Genomic DNA, 22,876 nt, shown 5'->3' with positions numbered 1-22,876 from the left:
CAAGCAGGAGAGGAGCTAGAGAAGAGTGGGGAGCCTGGCTCTGTAAGGAAAGATGTATCCCAGGCCTCAGAGGGAAATAAGATGGATAGAATTGGAAGTATGGATATGAAGTGATTATTGTTCTCCAGGGCTGCAAACAAAAAGTCGGCAAGTAGAATTTAACTTACTGGCTGGTGCAAACTCCATAGCTCAATTGTTGTGTTAAACCAGTGAGAGATAGTCGAGTGGCCATCACTCAGGAGGGCTTAATTCTGGGTAGACAGGTCAGAAGGTCATGTCTCTAAAGTTCAATATTCAGTGTTCTCAATGCAATGTTCTCAACATGTCCATAAGAAGGAAGCTTTGTGCTAATCTCAGCCTCAAATACCCCTGGGATATTAGCCTTACCCACTCCCACAGTGTCACAGAGCATGGCTTTGGGCCCTCATTCTGCTCCTTGTGGCACTAGTCGGACTGAACCTCTGCAGGAGGTGTCCTTATATTACCAGTCCATTTGAGTAGGCATTGCAATAGTTACCCACCAATAAAAGGAGCTGTTATTTGAAGTTGGGAAGTTTCTCCAATGAGAGAGAGTATTGAGCTTTCAAACCCACCATTTGGTCTTCTTAATTGTCATAGCATGCATCCCCTAAACCAGGTGTGTCAACCATACAGTCCATAGGCTAGATCCAGTCCACAGGGCTGCCTTATTTGGCCTGTTGAGCTACTAGCAGGCCTCCGGAAGTTGGGGAATGTGGCCAAGGAGAGTGACCTAATGCCGAATCCAGGGCTCTTGGGTCCTAGTGGATGTGGCAGTCAATGGCAGGAGGGCAGTTGAGGGCAGATACAGCTTTGGTCACCATCCAGATGCTTCACCCACAGGGCATAGGGCCATATGGCAGGAGCTGGAGCTGTGCCATGAGCCCCAGGCTGGAGATGGAGCTGCTGCTGTCATGTGCCCCAGGCTGGATCTGACCCACAAAGATCCCTGTGGTCCAGATCCAACTCAGGGTACAAGGTGAGTTGGAAAACCCCATACTAAATAAATTCAAGAAATTTCTCCTTCAGTTAATCATTAAAATCCAGTCCCCAAGAACAGTGACACTAGACTATCCCGTCTTCTGTTTGGAATGTGCTAGTCGGTCATGACTTCACCAGATCTTGCAGATTGGTTATTCAGTCTTATCCAGTGCCATTTCTATGCCCTTCAGTCTCCAGGGTAAGGTGGAGCTATTTATATACAATCTACCTGATTTTGGATGCTTGTATTTGATGAATGATCCAATTTACCTTCCTCTGGGCACACTGCTATGTAAACCCCATGGTAATGGATCTGTGTACCTTCTGTGTACCTTAGTTTGGAGAAGTGTCAGAAAATTTATCTGTGCTAGCCTGAAAAATTTTCTTTCTTATGATTAATATGGTTCTCAGATCCAAGCCACCTTGTGAATGAATGGCCCATCCAGAATAGAGTGAGAATCCTGACATCTAAGGATTTGGTTTGTTGCCACAAGGCAGAATTTACTGTACTTTGCAATAGGGAAATTGTTGCATTTTTCCTCAAAGTGTGCTTAACACAGTTTGTAATTTAAGAAAGTAGATTTAAATTATTCTGGCTGCAGACATTATCACAACTACTGGGAGCTTCAGTAAGCAGAGCTTTTCCCTGCTGCCCTTGACTAACTTGTCTGGTCCTGCCCTGAAGCTACAAACTGTATGAAAAACCCGATGTAGCAGATCTGTGGACCTTATTACTCAAAGAAAGGAAATGTACAGGTAAGCACGGATAAATTTCCCTATTCTAGCTCATGCACCTCTAAATGTTATTCCTGGTCACACACCATTGACTCATCCCTCTTTGGTATCCTGCTGAACAGTTTGCAGAGCTGTACATCAGGCGAGTAATAGTCTGCATCAATTTCACCTGTTATCTGTGTAGCTAACAGGAGAGCAGAAAGGAAAGGAGGGGTGATACAGTAAATAAGGAAGAAGCATCGGTGGATCTACACAACTAGAAATTGAATGCATTATGCTCTGCTTCAATCAGCTGTTGAAATCATCTCTCAAGTTTGGAGTCTTTAGCTGGTGCCCTGCCTCCTCTAAGCTACAAGTGTAGATATTAACAGCTCCATTAACATACTCTTGAGACTTCCTGGCACAGAGTCTTCCTACAATGTGATTAGCTCCTGTGAGCTCCTGGCACCTCTTGTTGAGGATTTATGGGTGGGTAGTCTCAGGGAAAATAGAGCATGCCTCAGGTCTGGGATACTTGACCTCTGCTGATATGACTCATCTCTGGGAAGGCTCCAAGCAGGCTTGTCCCTTACGCTAGGTCTGGCTATCCAGGCTGGATTTTGGAGCCATCTGCTAAGAATCTCAGATTTAGCTGGTCTTATTTATTAACATGTTTATGTATTGTGCCTTTTAATTTCTCTCATCTGATGAGAGTGCATTTCTCAAGTTAACTGTGGGTCAGAAGATGGCTCCACCTGTACCCATTTCACCTCCTATGGTGCTCCCATTTCCCAGAGAGACCAACCACTGAGAGACGGACCTCTTACAAACTCCATTAAGGCCAGTGGCTTAACTGGGGTTGGGTGATTGGGGCACCAACCTAATGAGGGTGACTCCAGGTTCTTCTCCCTACTGCAGTTCATCCCTCTAGTCCATGCTGTCTCTTGCCCATTGCCCCCTGCTCTCTCTCTGCTCTCTTTGTCTCATGACCTCATTGCAGCCACTACTTTTCTCACTTCACAATTCACTGCTTGTGGCAGCTCATGAAAGGGAGCATGATAGTGAGAAAACAGCCCTCAGCACAGAGCAGGGAAGGCTAGGATGGCAGCGGGCAGGTTGGGCATTGCAGAGATGCACTTCAGGGATAGAGGAGTAGGGCAGAGAAGGGAGAAACAGGCTCAATATGCACATCATGATAGTTCTGTCTCTGAGCAGGGCTTTTTTTTAATGAAACATCTGCATGAGCAAAAACCAGCTGAGATCCTGGGAAGCTGTAACTTTCTTAAAAGCCCTGAGAAAAAGATGCCTTGTACCCCTCCAAGCTGTTTGCAACCCAAGGGACTGTCTTTATGTGACGGAGAAGAATATTTCTGGGGGCAGAGCCTTGGACAGGTTCTCTTTACATTTAATTGCCTCTTCTCTTTACAAGAGATGTGAAGACTGATCCTGCAGTCTGCTCCCCAGCCTGTTTGCCATGGACATTCCTCCCATATTCACTTCATGGCCACATGCTAGAGTAGTGATGTATATGGCGTGTGGTGGGCCAGTAGGGGGCGCTCCTGCGTTGAGCCACCCACCTCACTGTGCCCGATCACCTTCCAGGCTCTGAGTGCCTCCCTGGGGGTGCCTCACGTCTGGCCGAGCCCCTTCCTGGAGCACACCCACTAGCCTGGGGGTTCCGCTGCCACCACCCAGGGCTGCGCTTGATTCTGGCTCTGCGCACCCTGGGAAACACAGGCCTAGTAGCCCTCGAGGGTACTTGATTCACTTGAAGAAGTTGGGATGCTTCCCTCAGTCAGAAGCAAAAGTAGTGGTCTCCCTTAGTCCAAGGGGAACCCAAGGCATAATCTAGACCCACTCTCAATAAGTCTCCCACACTAGGTACAAAGGAGAACTTTATTGGTTACAGAGGGTAGGGTTAAAATAGGGTACAGGGTAGAGCAATATCAGAGAAATCCCATAGAGCAAACTCCCCTGGGTGGGTAGCCTTTGATCACGCATCTGAGTTACTGCAAGCTAAATATCTAGTTAGATCTCAGGTAGCTTACTCACAAGTGTCATCCAGAGGCAGGTGGAGATTCCCTCTGGAGGCAGGCAGTTCCTTGATCATGAGTTTTGAGAGAGAGAGCAAGTTTCAGATGGTCCAGCTCTTCTCCTTCTCCGAGTCTTCCTCGTGGCTGCTGCCCCCTTCTCCTGGGCAGTCCTTAACTTTTATAGCCCTTGTGACCTCATTTACCTGGTCCAATGGAGGCCAGCACCTGTCGGCTGTCAGCCAACCAATTTGAAATGCATCACTGGTTGCTGGGCAGACTGGCAGTTCCTAGCTCCCCAGGGAGCAAGCCCCTCACCCAGGCATGTGATACCAGTCACATAGGCGGAGGGAGCAGGTTTCCCCCCTCCCTCAGGAATGCATCTATCTCATGTTACCTAAAGAGATAGGGTAAAGTGTGCATCCTCTGCTGGGCCCATCCTAATCAAATTGTCACAGAGCAGAGTTTTTGGGGAGAAACAGAGGTGGCCTTCTGCCCCATATGGTTTAGGTGAATAGACTGAGGTTGGGGGATGCTAAGTGAAAGCCTTCTCTAGCCCAGAGTTTCACTACTTCCTTTATTCATACATTTCTGATTAATGATGCTGTGATCAGCACCCAGCTCCTGCACCTAGAAGCATGCTTCACAGAGTCTGTGGGTTTGGGTGTGTGTACACACAATCAAAATCCACTGCCCTTTGCTAAAAAGAATCAGGACTGCTTGGCTGCTTTGTTGTGTCTATATTGTTAACAGTGGGTGGACACTTACCTTCGGCTCTACTGGCAACAGTCTGCACTGCTGGGGTAGGGCTCAGTTCTGTCCCTGGAGACAACCAGCAGGCCTTAGGTGGATATAAGTTTGGCATGATATCCAGGGAAGCTGTATCTTTGGGACCTCGGTGACAGGGACATAGAGAATCCTTATGTTGGTGCTTTGGATTGGCTTTGAGAAGCGGCTGCATCAAACCTTCCGAAACAGATGACTCAAATAGGTGTAACACCTTGCTATTACTAAAGCATCGGCCTTGCCCTCCTGCTAGCCATGTATGGGGGGGGTGCTATTGTAGCACAGTAACCTGTTGCACACTGGGCGCATCAACATGAGACGCTACGGTAACATAGCATCGGTGGGCACAAACGGTGTAGCTGCAGCTACTTCACCGTAGCGATGCACTCCCTCCGTATAACGTATCACTACGACAACATAGCACCAAAAATAACTGTGTGCTGCTGGCACAGCACAGTAATGGCTGTTACTGAGCCATCAATTAGGACTTCCTTTGGGAAGAACAGCGCCATGGGGGCATGTGTAGACACACCCATTGTCAACCTTTTGTGCATGGACAACGCTGCCTTTTTCCCCATTATGGTGTTTGCAGTCTTAGCTTTTGCAGATCAAAGCCAGAGTGAACACCCAGAGTCCCTGACCATAATATTCAGAGCTTGTGGGCCAGCATGGGGCAGGGCTTGCATTTCAAAGAGACCTGGGTGGATTTCATTTTGTCTAAATCTCTCGCTCTGATGGGATGTGTGTTAATTAGATCTCTCCTGGGGTGGTTTCAGCATGGTGATTCCTGGGAAATGTTGTGTTGGCCCTCAAGGGCATTTTTTTGGGAATTCCTCCTCATGCAGCAAGCTCATCTTCCTGGTTTCTTTACATAATTGCGGTGTACCTAAATGAGCTTATACAGTGCTGTAGTCAGTAGAGACAAGACTGATGTGTGTAAAAACAGGTGTCTCAATAGTAGCAAGTTCTGAACGTTCTGAAATTGTCTTGATGGCGTACTTCAATTCGCTGTGGAACGGACTCCTTAGCTGCTCACAGGATGCGCCATGCACTTCAATGAGCTTAGGAGACTAGTGGGGGAGGCACTAAGGGCCCAGAAGGTAGAGGAGATGGGAGTCCATGAGGGATGGTCGTACTTTAAAGGGGCAATCCTCCACGCCCAAAGGATAACAGTCCCTGAGAGAAGCAAGGCGGGTAAGAGTGCTCAGAAACCCCCTTGGCTCAGCAAGGGCATTCAGGAATGCCTGAGGACTAAAAGGGAGGCGTACAACCAGTGGAAGGGAGGGGCTATCACCAAGGAGGAGTCCTCCTCCTCGGCCCGGGAGTGTAGGAGGGCTATTAGGAAGGCCAAAGCAGAGATGGAACTCACGCTAGTGTCCAGGATTAAGGACAACAAAAAGTCCTTTTTCAAGTACATTGGGAGCAAGAAGAGGGCACCAGGCAATGTAGGGCCCCTGCAAGACACAAACGGTAATCTGGTGGCCACGCCAGACAAGAAAGCTGATATTTTTAACAGTTTCTTTGCCTCTGTTTTCCTGAATAGGGACCGGGATATCCCACCTACCAGAGGTAGGGACAATCTTGGGGATAGCTCTATCAAGGCTTCAGTCAGTGCAGATGTAGTTAGGGATCTTCTGGAAGGGCTAGACATTTTTAAATCTGCAGGTCCAGATGCCCTCCACCCAAGGGTGTTGAGGGAGCTGGCAGGGGTCATTGTGGAGCCCTTGGCCTGGCTGTATGAGCATTTTTGGTCATCTGGCCAGGTGCCGGGGGATTGGAAACTGGCTAATGTGGTCCCTATTTTTAAGAAGGGGAGGAAGGAGGACCCAAGTAATTATAGGCCTGCAAGCCTCACCTCGGTGCTCGGGAAGCTCTTGGAGAGAATCATCAAGGAGCACATCTGTGTAGGGCCAGCAGGGGAGATCATGCTCAGGGGCAATCAGCATGGGTTCACCAAAGGCAGGTCCTGCCAGACCAACCTGATTGCCTTTTACAACCAAGTAACTAAATCCTTGGATGATGGTGTCGCTGTGGACATAGTCTTTCTAGACTTTAAGAAGGCCTTTGACACTGTCTCTCACCCCATCCTCATCAATAAATTAAGTGACTGTGGCATTGATGCCTGCACAGCTGGATGGTAAAAAATTGGCTGTTGAGGTGCACCCAGAGAGTAGTGGTAGACGGGATGTACTCAACCTGGCAAGATGTGAGCAGTGGGGTACCCCAGGGCTCAGTCCTCTGGCCTGCACTGTTTAACATCTTCATCAGCGACTTCGACAAGGGGATGGAAAGAACACTGTCCAAGTTTGCTGATGACACTAAGATGTGGGGCGAGGTAGACATGCTTGAGAAAGAGAGGCTGCAACTAAATTTAGACAGACTACAGAAGTGGGCAAACGAGAATAGGATGGGGTTCAACATAGATAAATGCAGGGTGCTACACCTTGGGAGAAGGAATCCACAGCATACATACAGGCTGGGGAGTTCCCTTCTTGAAAGCACAAAGGCGGAAAGGGATCTCAGAGTCATTATTGGCTCCAAGATGAACATGAGCTGCCAATGTCAGACCGCAGCCAGCAAGGCCAGCCATACCTTGTCATGCATCCAAAGGTGCATCTCAAGCCTGTCCAGAGAGGTGATCCTCCCCCTCTATGCGACTTTGGTCAGGCCACGGTTGGAGTATTGCGTCCAGTACTGGGCACCGCACTTCAAAAGAGATGTGGCCAGCCTGGAGAGGGTTCAGAGGAGGGCCGCCCACTTGGTGAGAGGGCAGCAGGACAGGCCCTATGAGGAGAGACTGAGGGACCTGAACCTGTTCACCTCAGCAAGAGGAGGCTGAGGTGGGGGTCCTGGTGGCTGCCTACAAGCTCATCACGGGGGATCAACAGCAAATAGGTAGAGCTCTTTTCTCCCCAGCACCACCTGGGGTGACAAGGAACAATGGTCATAAGCTGATGGAGAATAGGTTTAGGTTAGAGATCAGAAGGCAATATTTTACCGTTAGGGTGGCCAAAATCTGGAACCAACTTCTCAGGGAGGTGGTCCTCGCCCCTACCTTGGGCATATTCAAGAGGAGTGTGCCCGCCTGTGCTCTATTAGGCATTCCCGAGCAGCCTTTGCCCGGGCAGTTGATCTGGTTTGTCCCGGGCCTGCAGGTGGACCCCAGAGGTTACCTCGGCTGATCAGGAGACCCCCTTAACTCGCCTGCCACGACTTTGGATGGATCCTCAGTGGAGGGGGTCTCCTTCGAGGGAGCCTCCAGGGTCGTCACGCCTCTCGGCGGGCACTCACGGGGCTCCGACCTCCCCTACACCCCGGCCAAACGCCACCTTCTGCCACGGGTTTTCAAGGCTCACTTTACCACTGGCCCCTACTTGTTTCTTCACCCGGACTTCCCGTTGTTCGCCGGCGGTGGGACCTGGTGTCCTGGGCTGGGCTCTGGCACAAGGCTGAAAGGCTCTTAATTTCCGCCGCCCTCACCCTTATTCTAACACCCTCTGTGACACCACATGAAATACCCACCACCATGATTGCCTGAGGGGTGCAACCATCAGGCCAGAAGGGGTCTAGAAGGAAAGTAGAGTGTCCCAGCCCATGGGGCCCTGTGCTTCCCCAGTGCCCCTCAGCTCCCGGCTTCCCTGTAGCTGCTTTCTCTGCCATCCTCACTGCTGGCTTTTCAGCCGGCTCCTTCGTCGGTTTCTTCACCGGTTTCTCTGTCGGCTCCTCCGCCGGCTTCTCTGCCAGGTCCTTTGCCAGATCCTCTGCCGAGTTTGCTGCTGGCTCCTCCTCCAGCTTTGCTGCCCGGTCCTTTGCCAGCTCGTCTGCCGACTTTGCTGCCGGGTCCTTTGCCGGCTCCTCTGCCGGCTTTGCTGCCAGGTCCTTTGCCGGCTCCTCTGCTGACTTTGCTGCCGGATCCTCCACCGGGTCCTTTGCCGGCTCCTCCGCTGGCTCCTCTGCTGGCTTCGCTGCCGGCTCCTCCGCCGGCTTCGCTGCCACTGCTGCAGCTGCAGCTGCCTTCGCCGTCCCGGGTTGTCAGCCGCCTCAGGTGCGTGCTGCTCGCCTCGGTTCTTCCTGCAGGTTCTCTGGTAGCCTGCCAGCCTCCTGCACCCTCGGGGTTTCCCTTTATTTCCGCTGGGTGGTGTCCCTTGCTGACATCACCCGGCCCCAGCTGAATATGGGCACGGCTAATGAACCGTGTGGGCAGTTTTCCAGCATGCACTCCCCTGCTCCTTCCAGCCCCTGTGAATGGTAAGTAGGGGCTTTCTTCCCCTTCTATTTTGGCCTGGGGTTCCCCTATAACCCTGGCATCCCCTCTTCTAAACCGGCGTCCCGGGGACAAGGAGGTTGGACGATCACCTGTCTGGGGTCTTGTGAACCCAGCATTCATTCCTGCCTGTGGCAGGGGGTCAGGCTAGATGATCTGTTCAGGTCCCTCCTGACCCTAGCTACTATGAAACTATAAGGTATATGTCTTGCATCCCAGTAGCACGTGGATTCCCAGGAGTGATGGGTATAGGAGCCAATCTGCAAGTAGGTGGGCAAAGCTTGTGTATCCTGAGCTTAGCACCAAACACATTGGAGCCACAGTGCAGGAGGCATATTGCTGCTGCTGTAGTGGCTCATCGGCTTATTGGGTATTACCCAGGAAGCAGCTCCTGTCTGCTGACCCCCAGGCCAGGGCTGTCAGGGCTCTGGGAGAGAGAAGTGCTGCTCCCGCTCACATTCCTTGGTTGGGGTAAGCAGGGGTTCCCAGTTGTCCTCTCCCGAGATGGTGGCTCTGGCTTTGGATTTAGGAAATAGCAGGGAAGGTAGAAGTGTCTCTGAGACAGGGGATGGGAGTGCTACGTCAGCTAGCATCCTTCATAGCTTCTGTTCGCTGATTAGCATAAGACCAGTAAATATGTTTGCAGCTGTAATGAATGAAGACTTGATGTGCAAGTTCTCAGGCAAGAGAGAGATTGTATTCATTTTTTTTCAAATGAGAATTGATTTAAATCTGTCAATCCATTTTTTGGTCATTGAGGGGGAAACAAATACACTTTCAATAAGCTGTCTATATCCTGCTTTTTGATCAGACTCCCTAGGGGAAAAAGGACCTCCTGTTGTAGAAGAGACCAACAGACAGAGAGCCAAGCCAGGCAGGAAAGGAGAAGCAAAAGCCTTATAAAGAGTGTGGACTGAAAGCAAGGACTCTTGTCTTCTCTGCTTCTTCAGTGCTTAGCACGGTATGGTCCTCACTTGTCTGAGGCCCCTCTGCACTTCTAGGTGACTAATATTCCAATGCATAGGATATTCCTGTGATTTTATTGCTTCGGTAGTTCTTTTCCCCTCAAGACCTGACTACAGTTGAACTGGTTGAGATAAAATAAAAACCAGAATCATCCCTGAAGCTTAGCTCCAGAGCTGAACCCACACAGCACCTCTTTGAGGATTGTGAATGTTCAGTTCTGAAGGGGGAGCTTTATAGCTGGGACCTGTCTCTAATCCTCCCAGGTATGGAGTGTTTCCTAGATCTGGTTGATTGAAGATCAGCTCCCCCGTTCATTTCCCTGAAGGTGAGCGTGGAAGACTGCTCTCAGTTCCTCGTTCTTTGGGCTGGGAGCCTGTCCAGGAAAAAGGGTGTTTGTTCTCTTGCTGTGGGTTGCTGCCAGCTCTTTGCTGCCAGAGCCTGGAGAGAGGAGTATTGAAGAGGGGGAGTCACTGGACTTATTGGAGGAGCAGGGGAAGAGGAGATAATGGGAAAACGTTGGAGTCTGTTGAAAGACTACCAAGAATCCTCCACCTCTGCAAAAGAGCCTCAGGCATGGTACAGATAACACTAGGGCAAGCTGCTGGCTGGTGGCCTAAGTTATGGTGAGCCTGAAATCAGTAGGGAGGGAATATTTGGATTTGGTGACCCTGAGAGCTGTAGTTGAAACCCAGCCCAGCCTTAATCCTTCTCCGAGAAGCAAGCAGAAATGGCATGCTGCTGGAGCTCACCAGTGGTGCTATGCTGGTAGCTTTGCTGTTGCCCCCTATTGTAGAGCTTAAGCAGCTGTGGGCTGTTTAGCTGGGCCTGGAGGCAGCACACAAGAGACCCTCAAGTGACATCCCTCACCTTCTTTGTGAGGAGACAGGAGGAAGTCAGTAAAGCTGAGCTGTTTCCTCCAGAACCTGCTGGAGGACTCCAGCTGGCATCTGAAGGGAGTCTTCAGAATATCAATTGCCGCTCTTAGAGGGGGTTGCATCTGAGGGGGGTTATACAGGGGAGACCCCCTGAGACACTCCCAGTATGAGCAGAAACTCTAATAGCAAGCTAAACATCTGGAGAGGATTTCTGAATGCTAATCAGCCATGACCACTTCTGACCCAGAGTTCTGGAACGGCCCCAGTTACATTCGCCCAAAGGGAAACTGTTTGCATTCAAATTAAATTCCAGAGGTTCTTAGAGAATCTTTGGCAGCTTGGCAGGTGCAGTGTCTTCTCTGCTTTCCAGTTCATGCCAGGGCATTTGTGCTGGGACTGCCAAAAATCTCAGCTCTTCAGGAAGGTCCTAAGATCTCAGTTTCTCTGGAAGAGTGTGTGGGGTTTTTTAAAGCTCCCTATAGGAGTTTCAGACCTATCCTTTTCTGGCTTGTCCAGTCTCTAATTGAGATGGAAATTCCAGGCAATCAGAGCCATCATTTTCTCTGTGCACAGAAATTTTGCTTTTTGTGGTTTGTGTGGGCTCTAATTCCCACCCCTTGTTCCCTGCTGTACATACATTTAATCCTGTCTTCAGATTTCATCTATGGTTTGGAGTTTAATTGGTCTCCAAAACTCAGATAAAGCTGTCAAGTTTCTTGTGAGAATTGATCGAGGCTGTGTATCTCATATGATTTTGCTGCAGAAGCCACATTGGTTCCGGCGATTGACTGGCAGAGCTGAGTTTCATGTTTTTATGCAGATCTGTTGCATTTCATATGGTTTCAGGCTTGACTCTGAAAATTAAGCATGGCTCTGATCACACCTGATAGTAGAAAACCAAAGAAGCTTCTCATTACTGTTGACTGGGTGGAATCCTGTCTCTGAGCCTGACTGTTTTCTGAGCTGCCGCAGGGAGGGGGAGTCAGGGAGAGGATGAACATGCCTCAGACCTTGTTAGAAAGGGCGTATTCTGCATTGTCCCCTATGGATGAATGTAGAGTAGAAGTGATGGGTGATCTGAAAGCTGTTCCAGCCAATTCCGTGCAGCCCCAGGAAACGTGTTGTAACCTTGCCATGCTTCAGATTGGATGAGCTCTGGAAACCTCACCTATTGTAAACATATGGCAACTTGGGGTAGGGCACATAATATGTTTAATTTAGAATTTAATCCAGAGGGGAAATCAGGGAGACACATGATGCATAACATTCACCCCCTCAAGAGATGCTGCTCTCTGATGTGAAGTTATTTCTGAGGACTTTCAGAAATAAACTTATTCTGGAGAACTTTACCACAGTATACATGCTGTGTGTCCATTACCATTCTCAATTCCACTCTGGGGTAGCTGTTCAGTCAGTGCAAGCCAGCTACCTCACCATCATCTAGTGGCCAGCTGCTGCACTAGGGCCTACTTGGCTAGCTACATTGGGAGAGCTGGTTGCATTAGTGGGCACGTCTACATGAGATGCTAACAGTACAGTAGGATAATAATACTGCATAGTAGCATGTCACAGCACAAACAGTACTAATATGCTACTGTGTAGTACTAGTAGTACCACTTAAAAGGCTTCGCCGGCACTACTGTTCCTTAACTGTGGTTACTGTGCATTTATTTAGTACTTAATTATAGAAGTACTAAATTAAATGTGCAGCAACTACTGTGCATTAATGAATGTGTAGGCACACCCACTACAGAATAAATTAACTGCACAGTAATGTCTGAAGTAGATTATGTTGGAATAAATGTCTGCACCAAATCCATGTGGCATCTGATAGGTGTTGGCTGTCACACCAGAATTAAGGCAGGTCCCAGACCATGGAGGGCTAGGTCCAAATGCTGTAAGTGAAAATGACATTTGCACTGATCGGGGATTTCCTTACCAAGTGCTTAAAGCAAAGAGACATTTTACCATCCTAATTGCAATCTAGAATGTAGTAGCTAATAACTCTTTAATGCAATATAGATAGGCTTAATAGTGATGGTCCTGCTGGGATTTCCTTAATGGTTCATAGCATATGCATAATACACGGCCTCCTGGCCAATTACTTGTTGTGCTGTAAAATGGGAGACTGAAGCTTTGCGGGAATGGAGGGAGAAGAAGCAGTGCTCAGTGTCTGATATTTGCTAGAGAGATCATAAAGGAGAATTTGAAGAGAGGAGATAGCAACAGCTGCTGGTGCCTGAGGAAAACATAGGGATACCCTGGGGCAAATTTGCCTGGGGTTTTCAGTGGGTTTCCAAAAAGAAATCTCCCCCACCCCCCACCTCCACCACCTTCCAGAATTGCAAATAGCTTCATTTGTGTTTGCAAAAATCTTTTCAGATGCACAGGCAAGTCAGTGGTGGGTTTCTAGGAATAAAATGAAAAAAAACCCCAGCTCATTTTTACATGTGAACAGAAGGTTTTGTCTGAGCAAACTGGTACACAGCAAACATTAGGACACTATTCTAGTAATGGTCTCACTGCTAGTATACAGAGATCACACCTGCCTTCCAATTCCTACTTGATACTCTCTTGCTTGTACATCCAAGTGTCGTTCACTTTCTTAGCTATGGCAGTGCACTGGGAGCTTATATCCAGTTAGTTATTGTGGCTCTTAACTCCTTCTCAGAATCACTTTGGCTGTGGCTATAGCACCTCTTCCTGCAAATATGGTGTACATTCTTTCCTAGATGCATGACCTTGCATTTTGTAGTGTTAAAAGGCAAGTTGTTCAGATGAGTGAATTTTACCAAGCAATCCTAGGTGGCCTGTATAATTGACCTGTCCGTATCATTATTTACCACTCCACCAATTTTTTGTGTCTTCTGCAAATTTTACCAGCAATAGTTTTAAATTATCTTCAATTGATAAATATATTGAATAGTGTTGGACTAAGAGATCCTTGTGAGACCTCTGTAGAAAACCCCCCATTGTGTGATAATTTCCCATTTACAATTACTTTTTGCATTCTATTAGTTATCTGCTTTTTAATCCATTTAATATGGGTTGCATTGATTTTGTATGCAGCTAATGTTTTAATCAGCATGCCATGTGGGACTAAGGCAAACGCCTTCCAGAAATCTAAGCATATTATGTCAGCATAGTCACCTTCTTCCACCACACTTGTGATCTCATAAAAATATCCAGATTGTTTGACAAGCCTGATTTTTCTATTAAACCCTGAGGGCTGGCATTAATTAGTCCACCCTCTTCTAATTCTTTACTGATTGCCTCCCATATCAGCCTTTCCATGATTTTTCCCAAAATCAGAAAAAAAATTAAAAAGGTTTCCTGATGTTTGGCTTAAATGTTCCTTACTTTAAGTGCATTTCTAAGTCCCCTGGCCAGATGACCTTCCCCCTATTAGACATCTAAGTGGATTTAGGTACCTAAATGCAATCCTTTCTTCATGAAAAACTGTTCATTCAAAAGGTGGGAAGGCCCTTCTCTTCCAAGCTGATTTTTTGTGACTTTGTTTTGAGATTAAATCACAGTACATTACAAAAATGGATGCATTCATGTATTTTCTGGGACTTGAGTAGGGTGCAGTAGGATCACACTTATTTAGCTGTCTAATAGGTAGAGTGGGAGCTGGCCTTTCTTTCAGATACTTGCAGACTATTATCTTATCCCTCTTTGCCTCTGCTGTGACTTAGCACCCATATATTAAGCTTCCCTAATCTTTTTCCCCAAATAAGGCTTCTTCAATCATTTTTCTTCTTTCCTGAACTCAAAGGAACCTGTCGCTCTTGTACTGAGGGGCACCTGGAATCTCACTGGCCCTTCACAGAGAAGGCAGTCCTTTCCCTGCTGTAGGGTGGGACACCTCTGACATTGAGCCTCCAGCATCTGTCTACACAGTGCTGAATCCTTTGCGGATTCTCCCCTGCACTGCGTTGACTGCAGCTCACTGCTGTGATGGGAAAAAGCTTGACATACATTGTCCAAACTAAAAAAATTGCTGTTTTCGCACTGCTGAGTGCCTTGAGTGATAGGGATGCCATGCCCTCATCTACCACAAGGAGGTTTGGAAATCTAAATGCTGTTCTCCAGAAGGTAAGACAAGTGTACCACACTGGGGGAAGAACCACGGAAGAGCTGATTCAGATCAGAAACCTGGATCCTGAGCTTTGGTGCTGTTAGTGAGAATAGGAGAGGCCCTGCCCTTATTGAGAAGAGCTTGGGATGACAATGACTGGAGGTTTGTTGGATATACTCAAGCCAGTATTTCCCCTTACCCATCTTTGACTGAAATGGGTAGGGAGAGAGAGTGCCAGCCTGCTGCTGTGAAATGTATTTCCTGCCCTTTGCTTTGCTGGTTTCCCTCTGCTACAGATTAAATCCTCTCCACTTGACATTAAAAGGGTGTCTCTGCAAGGAACTGCTGCCTACGCACTAAGTGGACTCAGCTCCTTTGAGAGGTTCTTTTGATATCAGACCAGTCTCAAATCAGTCACTGGAGAGGCCTGGCAAACCAAAAGTCCAGGCACGCTTGCCTGGTGAGCAGACTCGCTAATAAATTTCACCCTCCAAGCCTGAGTGGAGAGGAGACGAGACAGAGCTGCTGGCCAGATGGGGAGGTCGGGGGAGTAGGCAGCTGTCCTTGAATGGATGCCAGTTCTGACACCAGCCTCCTTCCTGTACCCTCTGCTGCAGAAGATGCTCCAAACTCAGGAGAGTGATTTCTATGAATGCCTACAGCTGTTGGAAGTCACAGAGCTCTAAATAATGCTGTTAAAGCCAATTGCAGTAGGGATGCTCTGGAGCTTCACAACCAGACTTGGTGTGTTGCTTCTCTGCAGAAAATACAGTAATAAAGAGCAAGACAGAGAAAATATGCCATGTTTTACAGGTATGGAGCAAGTATCCCCAATACATGATTCCTTGACCCTGCCTGAAACAGGCAGTAATTACTAATTTCCAGTAGTCAGATCACATGTGTGAGCAGCAGGGACTCCCTGAGCTCTAACCCCACCTGTGACACTGACTCTTGGGGGATGTCAAGAGAATAGGGTCTGGCAATCAGAGCGAGGACCTAGGAAGCTGGACTCCTGGCTTCCAGTCTAAATTCTGTCAAGTAATGTAACCTCTCCATGCTTAGGGTGGAGGCAGGGGGCTGTGGGAAGGAGGGGAGATTTGCTTGGTATCTCTGTGGCTGTCTGATCTTGTAAGGTGCTAAGGATGCATTATTCAAACAGCTGAGGAATGTTATTACCTTTCTTTTAAAATTAGGATAAGTGTCATATGTCTCATTTTTCTTATTCATTCCAGAGGTAAGTTGAGAGGACAGTAGGAAACAGTTCACCAGCCCGTAATTTGCCATTATCCTACCTCAGGTCTAGACTCAGAAAATGATCCAGTGAAGGTTTTGGCTGAATAATGGGATTAGGGATGTAATTCAGAGATTTTCCCTGAGTCAGTGCTCTGAATTTTTCCTCCCATAGCAGTGGACCTGGGGTATTACTAGCTGATGGTTGATGAGAAACAAGTTGAGTTCCTCCATCCATTTCCTAAGAAAAAATATCCCAATGTTAATCCCACTGCTAGGATTGGCATCAGTTGGCTACTATTGAAGAAAACATCAGGGAAAGGGGTCTGGAGGCAGAACACCTCTATTGCCCCATGAGCCAGAGCAGGCACTGAAACACAGCTCATGGAGGTGGGCAGAGTTTTTTTCAAAGATTGCTCTGTTTCTTTTCTGTAGGCAAATAGAGAATTTCCATGTTAACCCTTTGCAACCTGGCTCTGCCTGTCTTATCTCAGGGTTATCAAACTCAACACCTCCACTCCCTGCCCCCAGGCTGGATCAGGACCCAAATTCAGGGCCTGGATTTGGACTGTGAGTCTCATTGCAGACTGGATCCAGAACTGGCAGTGGCACAGGGGTCAGCAGTGTGGCAAGTGGAGTTAGGGAGCCATGGGGGTTAGTACAGCTGTTGTTTGTCCCCTACCACTGATGTATGTTTTCAGTGGGTCTCTGTATCCCAGATTTTAGCAGTGAGTCCCACCTACTTACCCCATCCTCAAATTCCTGGCTCTTTTAGGAGCCCTGCAGGCCAGATGACACAGCTCTGTGGGCAGGATGTTTGGCACCCCTATTTTAAATGTATATTTGATATTGGTTAAAAATACAGAGGGACCTTTTCCTGGCTGATGGTTCATATGTTATTAGCATAACTGAAACTTCCCTGCTTCCCATATCAGGCCTTTCCTCGCATGGGGCCTCTTGTTTCCACCTTGGGCCCCATATCTTGCCCTGAAATGACTCGTGTGTCTAATAAACATTTTTGTTCACTGGCTCTTCTGGCACTTGTTTTCCCTGCCTGTTTGGGAAGTAGCTGTATAGGGACTGTCTAGTGCTCCCCATTTAGCTTTCAGACTAAAAACAGAAGGCAAGGTAAAGCTATAGCCCAGCTGTGAGCAAAAAGGCTCTGACCACCTGTGGCTTTGATGATCATTGCATTTTAAAGCAGCAATACTTCTACCCCCTCCCACAATCCCTCTGATGGGTTTTCAGCAACACTTTACCAGCAGCTTCTCCACTTTTAACTTTCAATTATTTTGTTAAAAGGACCAAACACATAAGGGCCTGAATTGCTCAGGGAGCTGGTAATGGGAGATGAAATCTTTCACTTCCAGGCTGCTACTGGGAGCCCAGTCAGAGCCATCCTGACCTGAATTAGTTTCAGACAATGGCTCCTCAGAGGTCTGGGTGAAATCAATGTTAAGGACATGAAGAGATCTCACCCAGTTCCTAGTAGGCAGCGCTGGGCTATTGGACCCCTCAGTAGGCATGAGTTGCTTGCTTTGTGGACAAACTGTATGACTCCATGGGGGTCAAATATCTGCTATTTGGTTATTGTGAATAAATGTGCATGCCAATGCAGAGCAGCCATGAGATCATGGGGACAAGACAAATCGAACACACAGAAGGGCTGTCCCTACCCACCAGTAGGAAGCATTGTCAAGCTTCCCAGGCATATTTTGTCCTAGGTTACTGGGGAATTCCTTAAATCAAGGTGCTGAGGGTCCATAGGGAAGTTTTTAAGTATGTGCCTTATTGATCCTCTCTGCTCTGCATGGGCATCCCAAGGGCATTCACTAACTGCCTAAGACCCAGTCATAGCAAACGCTGTGCTTGGCATTAAATCAAGAAGAATTACTAGTCCCTTCCCTGGTTGTTCTAAAGCCCTGCTCAGGCACGTAGAAGAGCTCATCCCAGGAGGTTATACCACGCTTTGGGGATTTTCCCTCCTAAGGGTTTGCTTTTACCTTCTCCCCTTGGAGGTTGAGCTGGCAGCTGAGGGAATATTTTCTGCTGTGGCAAGGAGACAGTCTTGTGAGGAGACTTACAGGCTGGAAGTGGCACCCTCTGCCTCCTACTCTTGCACTTCTGATGAGGTCCTGTGCTTTCTGTTTCTGGCAGCCTTTTGGTCCTGGTTCGTACAGCCCCCCTGAGATGCTCCAGAGGAGATTTGGGGACAGATATAAAGGAAATTTCTTTTCTTTTTCTTTCCCTTCTCTGTGATGCTTGTGACATTTACAACTCTGAGGCACCACTGATCCCCAGAGAGAATTAAACCTAAATATAAAATAAAGCTGTGGTCCTGGCTGCTGAAGATCACAGGAGGAAGAGAAAGGGGAAGGGGAAATGTAAAGAGTTAAAATAAATGTCAGCACAATCTTGTCATGGGCTCCAAAAGAGTGAAATGTGACCCAGAGCTTTACCTACTGCTTATTAATGTAGTCAGGGGTTCCTCCTTTCAGTCCTTCCATGGGAACCATACTGTTTGTTCACACTGGTGTGCAAGGGTGAAAGGGTGTTCCTCAGTTCCAACAGTGGTTGATCCCATTCCCCCGATCCCATTCCTCTGATCCCATTTGTGGTTTCAGCTGGGCATGGACTTCTTCAAAGAAGGACCTAACTACTTGTGTTACTTCTCTTTGAGTGATTAAATGGCAAGATGAAGTGATTCCTGTTCTAATGTAAAGAGAGGAAACAGAGCAACACATGACTGATAGAGACCACTTGGGCCACTGAATCCAATTCCCTGCAAATGCAGGCAACCACAGAAGAGGTGCTAAATCCAAGCAGATCCAAAAAGACATCCATTTTTGTCCTTCCCATATTCCACAAGACACAGATATCCCTCTCATATCCAATAGTACAGAAAGATCTTTTCTACAAAACCCTCTAAAATCCTCAAAAACTACCACATGCCACAGGAAGAGAGCAGGAAAGACCAGGGTATTGCCAGGCAGTGGGCAGGGAAGTAATTAAGTGGAAAATGCCCAGCTGATCCTAGGAACTGAATGATGTCTCACCACAAAAGGAGGAAAATAATTCTGGCAGTGCCATCAGCCTGACCTGGAGAAAATTCCCTCTGGACAAGAGATCTGGCAGTGGTTTAAACTTGAAAACATGGGCAAGACACATGAGCTGGGCACCAGGGAGGTTTCGCAGTACCGCTACAAGCTCTGGCACACCCTGCTCCAAATCCCATCTCTGGCAGTCTCCAATCTCTGATGCTTCAGAGGAAGGTTAAAAAAAAATCCTGAAACCATGTTACCATGCTATGCACAGAAAGAGGAAAAACTTCTTCCTGGCCCCTCCCAGGAAACATTTGGAGTGAGATGTACCTGGCAGATTGTAAATGAACAGCCAACTACAAATGTCTCCCAGATGACTGGGAGTTGTAGATTGCTGATTTCCTGATACGTCATTAGAAAGGTGGGCATACATGCCATTTCCTCTTAGATACTGGAAGAAGAACCACACATTCTTTATGACTACCAGCCAATGGAGTTCTTCTTATAGCTAATATAGCTATAGGTAAGTGTTTTTAGGACAAGAGGAACTGAGTTCGGTCCTACCTGTTGCCAAGTTGTTTCATATAATGGTGATTAGCAAGGTATAAAAGCCTTAATTGGCCATGGGTTAGTTAGTATTTCTCTCTGTACCAGTGTTAAAATCCTAGACTTGATCTACCCCCTTGATTCTCCAATTATTGGGACATTAGCCTACTGCCCCCAGTTCTGAAATGGGGATTTTCACTATTTTAATTGCTTTCTGTTTCATATACAGTCTACCTAATCTGGTGGCGGGGGGTGAGGGAGGGAGGGGGTCATTTGAATACATTACCCTGTGCATGTGTGTGCATCTTCTGCACACACACCATCTTTTTCCACTCATCTTTTGCAATTAAGGAAACAAAATGTGTTGAAACCAGGCACTTCAAGGTAACTGAGCCATGGGAATTATGTGACTTTGCACTGCAGGGGAATACTTGTCTTTGTACTGTCTTGTTAGCATGAATTAATTGGACACTGAGTTTACATAGAGTTTCAGCATGTCTGGGCTAGGTTTGTGTTTGGGAGAGCATGTGGGGCGAAAGGTCTAGAAATTCCCACCCTGCGTGGACCCATTCCACACCCTGATAAAGGGAAAGAGTGGGATAATGTACTAATCACCTCAGTTAATGCAGCGGAAGAATACATTGCTAAACAAAATTGTCTTTATTAAAATAGGGTTTGACTTGCTGAATTAATTGGCTTGGAAGGTTTGGAGGAGAGAGCAGAGGAGCTGAGATTCAGACAGTTGGTACATGTGTTTTGGCTCACTCTTTAAGAGCATTAAAACATGCGACTGGCAGGAAGACAATCCTCCTCCCCTCCAAATGCTACTTTGTCTGTCCCTCCCCAACCCCCAAATAGAAAATGTATTTGAACAGGTTTGTTTTCATTGTTAAGAAGAACAATACATAGAACTGAGCATCAACATACGTTAAGTGTTTGCAGTCCTTATACCTTTGCCCTGGGAGCCAAGTGAGTAATAGTCAGTAAACACAAGTTAGTTCAGCTGTGGGATAGTTTGCCACTTATGGTGTAATTTGCCATTGTTCCTGTCCCCCAAAAGCCTCCCCAACCCAAGATCAACTCCTGATAATTGGTCCCTACTGGATAATTCATCATTATTGGGATTTCCCCCTGTGACAAATTAACCAGAGTTTGTTATATTACTGCCTCCATTTCTACAGACTGGGATGAGAGAGACAGAGAGTAATTTGCACAACACTACAGAAGGGAAGTATGTGATGGAGCCAAGATTAAAACTGAGGAAGTTTTCCTCCCAACCCCTTATTCTACCCATGAGGTTATATCATCCCTTGTAGCTGACAAAACAAACATTTGAGATCAAGGTTGGAAATATCCATTGCTTAATATAATTCTATATAGAAAACTCCTTTGGTTAGAACCTGTTGTGCCTTATTAGGATATAACCGGAATAATACATACTTGTGTGTAATATTGGTATATTAGTTGTATATACCCATGTAAGTGACAATGGGATCCAGAATGGACAAACATGCGTCTATCCCAGGATAACAATTAGCTATCACTGTTCCTCACCACCAGAGGGTGGAGAGCAGGTAACAGCTTGCCATTTGCCTTTAACAAACAGCTACCCTGGGAAAGTTATAGAGAAATGAAACGCAAGCCGATATAAACTTACCCCAACTTAGTTTTACTGCTGATTCTATTTCTACACCAGTTTAGGCAAAATGGCACAGCTTCCTAAACAGATAATTTCTGCACACTTTTTTTACACTAATATCATGCTAGTTACACTGGAATAAACATCTCAGCTCTTCATGGTTTTACCATATAGATGAGAGCTGTCCAACTTTGACATAGTTACAGGATACACACAGCACTGGCATGCATCCCTTGGATCATATACTGCAGTCTGCAGTCTGTGGAGGCACCCCTCCTGGGATCCCTCCCCACTTCATAGACTGTACCACTGGCACATGGCCCACCCTGCCATGCAGGTATGGAAGAAGCAGCTGCTGGGGCCCGCATGCCAAATGTTAACTGCTCATGGGCCACATGTAGCCCATGGGCAACATGCTGGCCCCTCCTGGACTGTCCACCTGGTATGGATAATAAGAGCTTGTGTGTGTGCTACTGGATGGAAACAGAACTGATCAGTTGTGTGTTAAAGAACTTCTTATGTCCACAGAGGTTCCCATTTATTTCTCACTCTGAGTGTTTAGAGCAGGAGGATCTGTGATCCATCTCTACAGCACATGACAGCGTGCACCATAGTGATGGCCATGCCATCCTAGGTAGCCATTAATTTGTTGGAGGGAAAGTTCTAACTATGGTTTTAGGCCTATTCAGTTACAAAGAGCTCTGTGTATCCCAGGACTCAATTTGTACATATTCCAGCTACAGAAGCAATAAAGTGGCATCAGCACAGACTTGCTGCCCACTTGCTTCTCTTTCCTCCTGGCACTAATGGTAGAAGTGAGGCTCCCTGCCTGATTTCCTTATGTGGTACACTGGGCTGCTGGTAGGTTCCTGCTGCTTTTAGCTGCATAGTGTTATTAATGTTGAACCTTAGAAAAAGATCAGAGGAGGATGAAAAGGCAGCTCCATGTGTTTGCAGTGGGTACCGGGATTTATGGGAGGATTTTGATTCCATTTAGGAGGCTACTGGACATGGTCAGTTATGTCTAATAGGTCCTTAAAAATTATCCATAGTAGTTTCCCTGCCTTCAGTTATGCTTATTTATTTTTGCAGTCAGTTGGAATAACTAGTGTAATTCGAAAGACAGTTAATAGAACAGAGTTAATAGCTATTGCTTACAAAAAAAGGGCAGGCTTTCTCACAGGACTCTGGGTGTGAAATATGTTCTTTGCAGTGTTAATCCAGTAAGTAAATGGTCATTTATCTCAGCTAATGCACATGGGATCTGATAGAGTCTGCAAGACCCTTGTGTCAGTGCTAAGTATCTAGGATAGATCAGATAGATGCTAGTTACAACCAGTATTTCAGTTCAGTGTCTAAGTTTGAGAGAGACTTCTGCAGAAGATCAAATTGCAAATAAAGCTGCCCTCTTATCTAGAGAGGCGGGTTATTTTCTCTCGTTCTGTTTTGAATTTTATTTTTGTCTTAGTAAAAACTAAGAAATTTCTGTCTCTCTCTCTTGTGACAGAAGAGGAAATCTAGTCATAAGCACAGAGTTGGAAGTCAGGATTCCTAGGCTCCACTTCCACCTGTACTGCTGACTATCCATGTGACATGGGATCAGACAGTATTCTGCCCCCTTGCCAGTATTTCTCCACCTGCAAAATAGAAACAGTAGGAGCCTTATGGAGGTATGCATGAGACTCCATCAGTAAAGTGCCTTGAA

At 47.0% G+C, this 22,876-nt stretch overlaps 1 protein-coding gene across 1 annotated transcript in view; it reads left to right on the top strand.

The window, feature by feature from the left end:
* MDGA1 (MAM domain containing glycosylphosphatidylinositol anchor 1) overlaps positions 1-22,876 on the top strand; it is a 316,576-nt gene that overhangs the window by 108,847 nt on the left and 184,853 nt on the right. The gene's annotated exons all lie outside the window — the stretch shown is intronic.

This window comes from Alligator mississippiensis, chromosome 1, assembly GCF_030867095.1.
Source record: "Alligator mississippiensis isolate rAllMis1 chromosome 1, rAllMis1, whole genome shotgun sequence".
Taxonomy (NCBI): Eukaryota; Metazoa; Chordata; order Crocodylia; family Alligatoridae; genus Alligator; species Alligator mississippiensis.
This window is presented reverse-complemented; position numbering and strand designations above follow the sequence as displayed.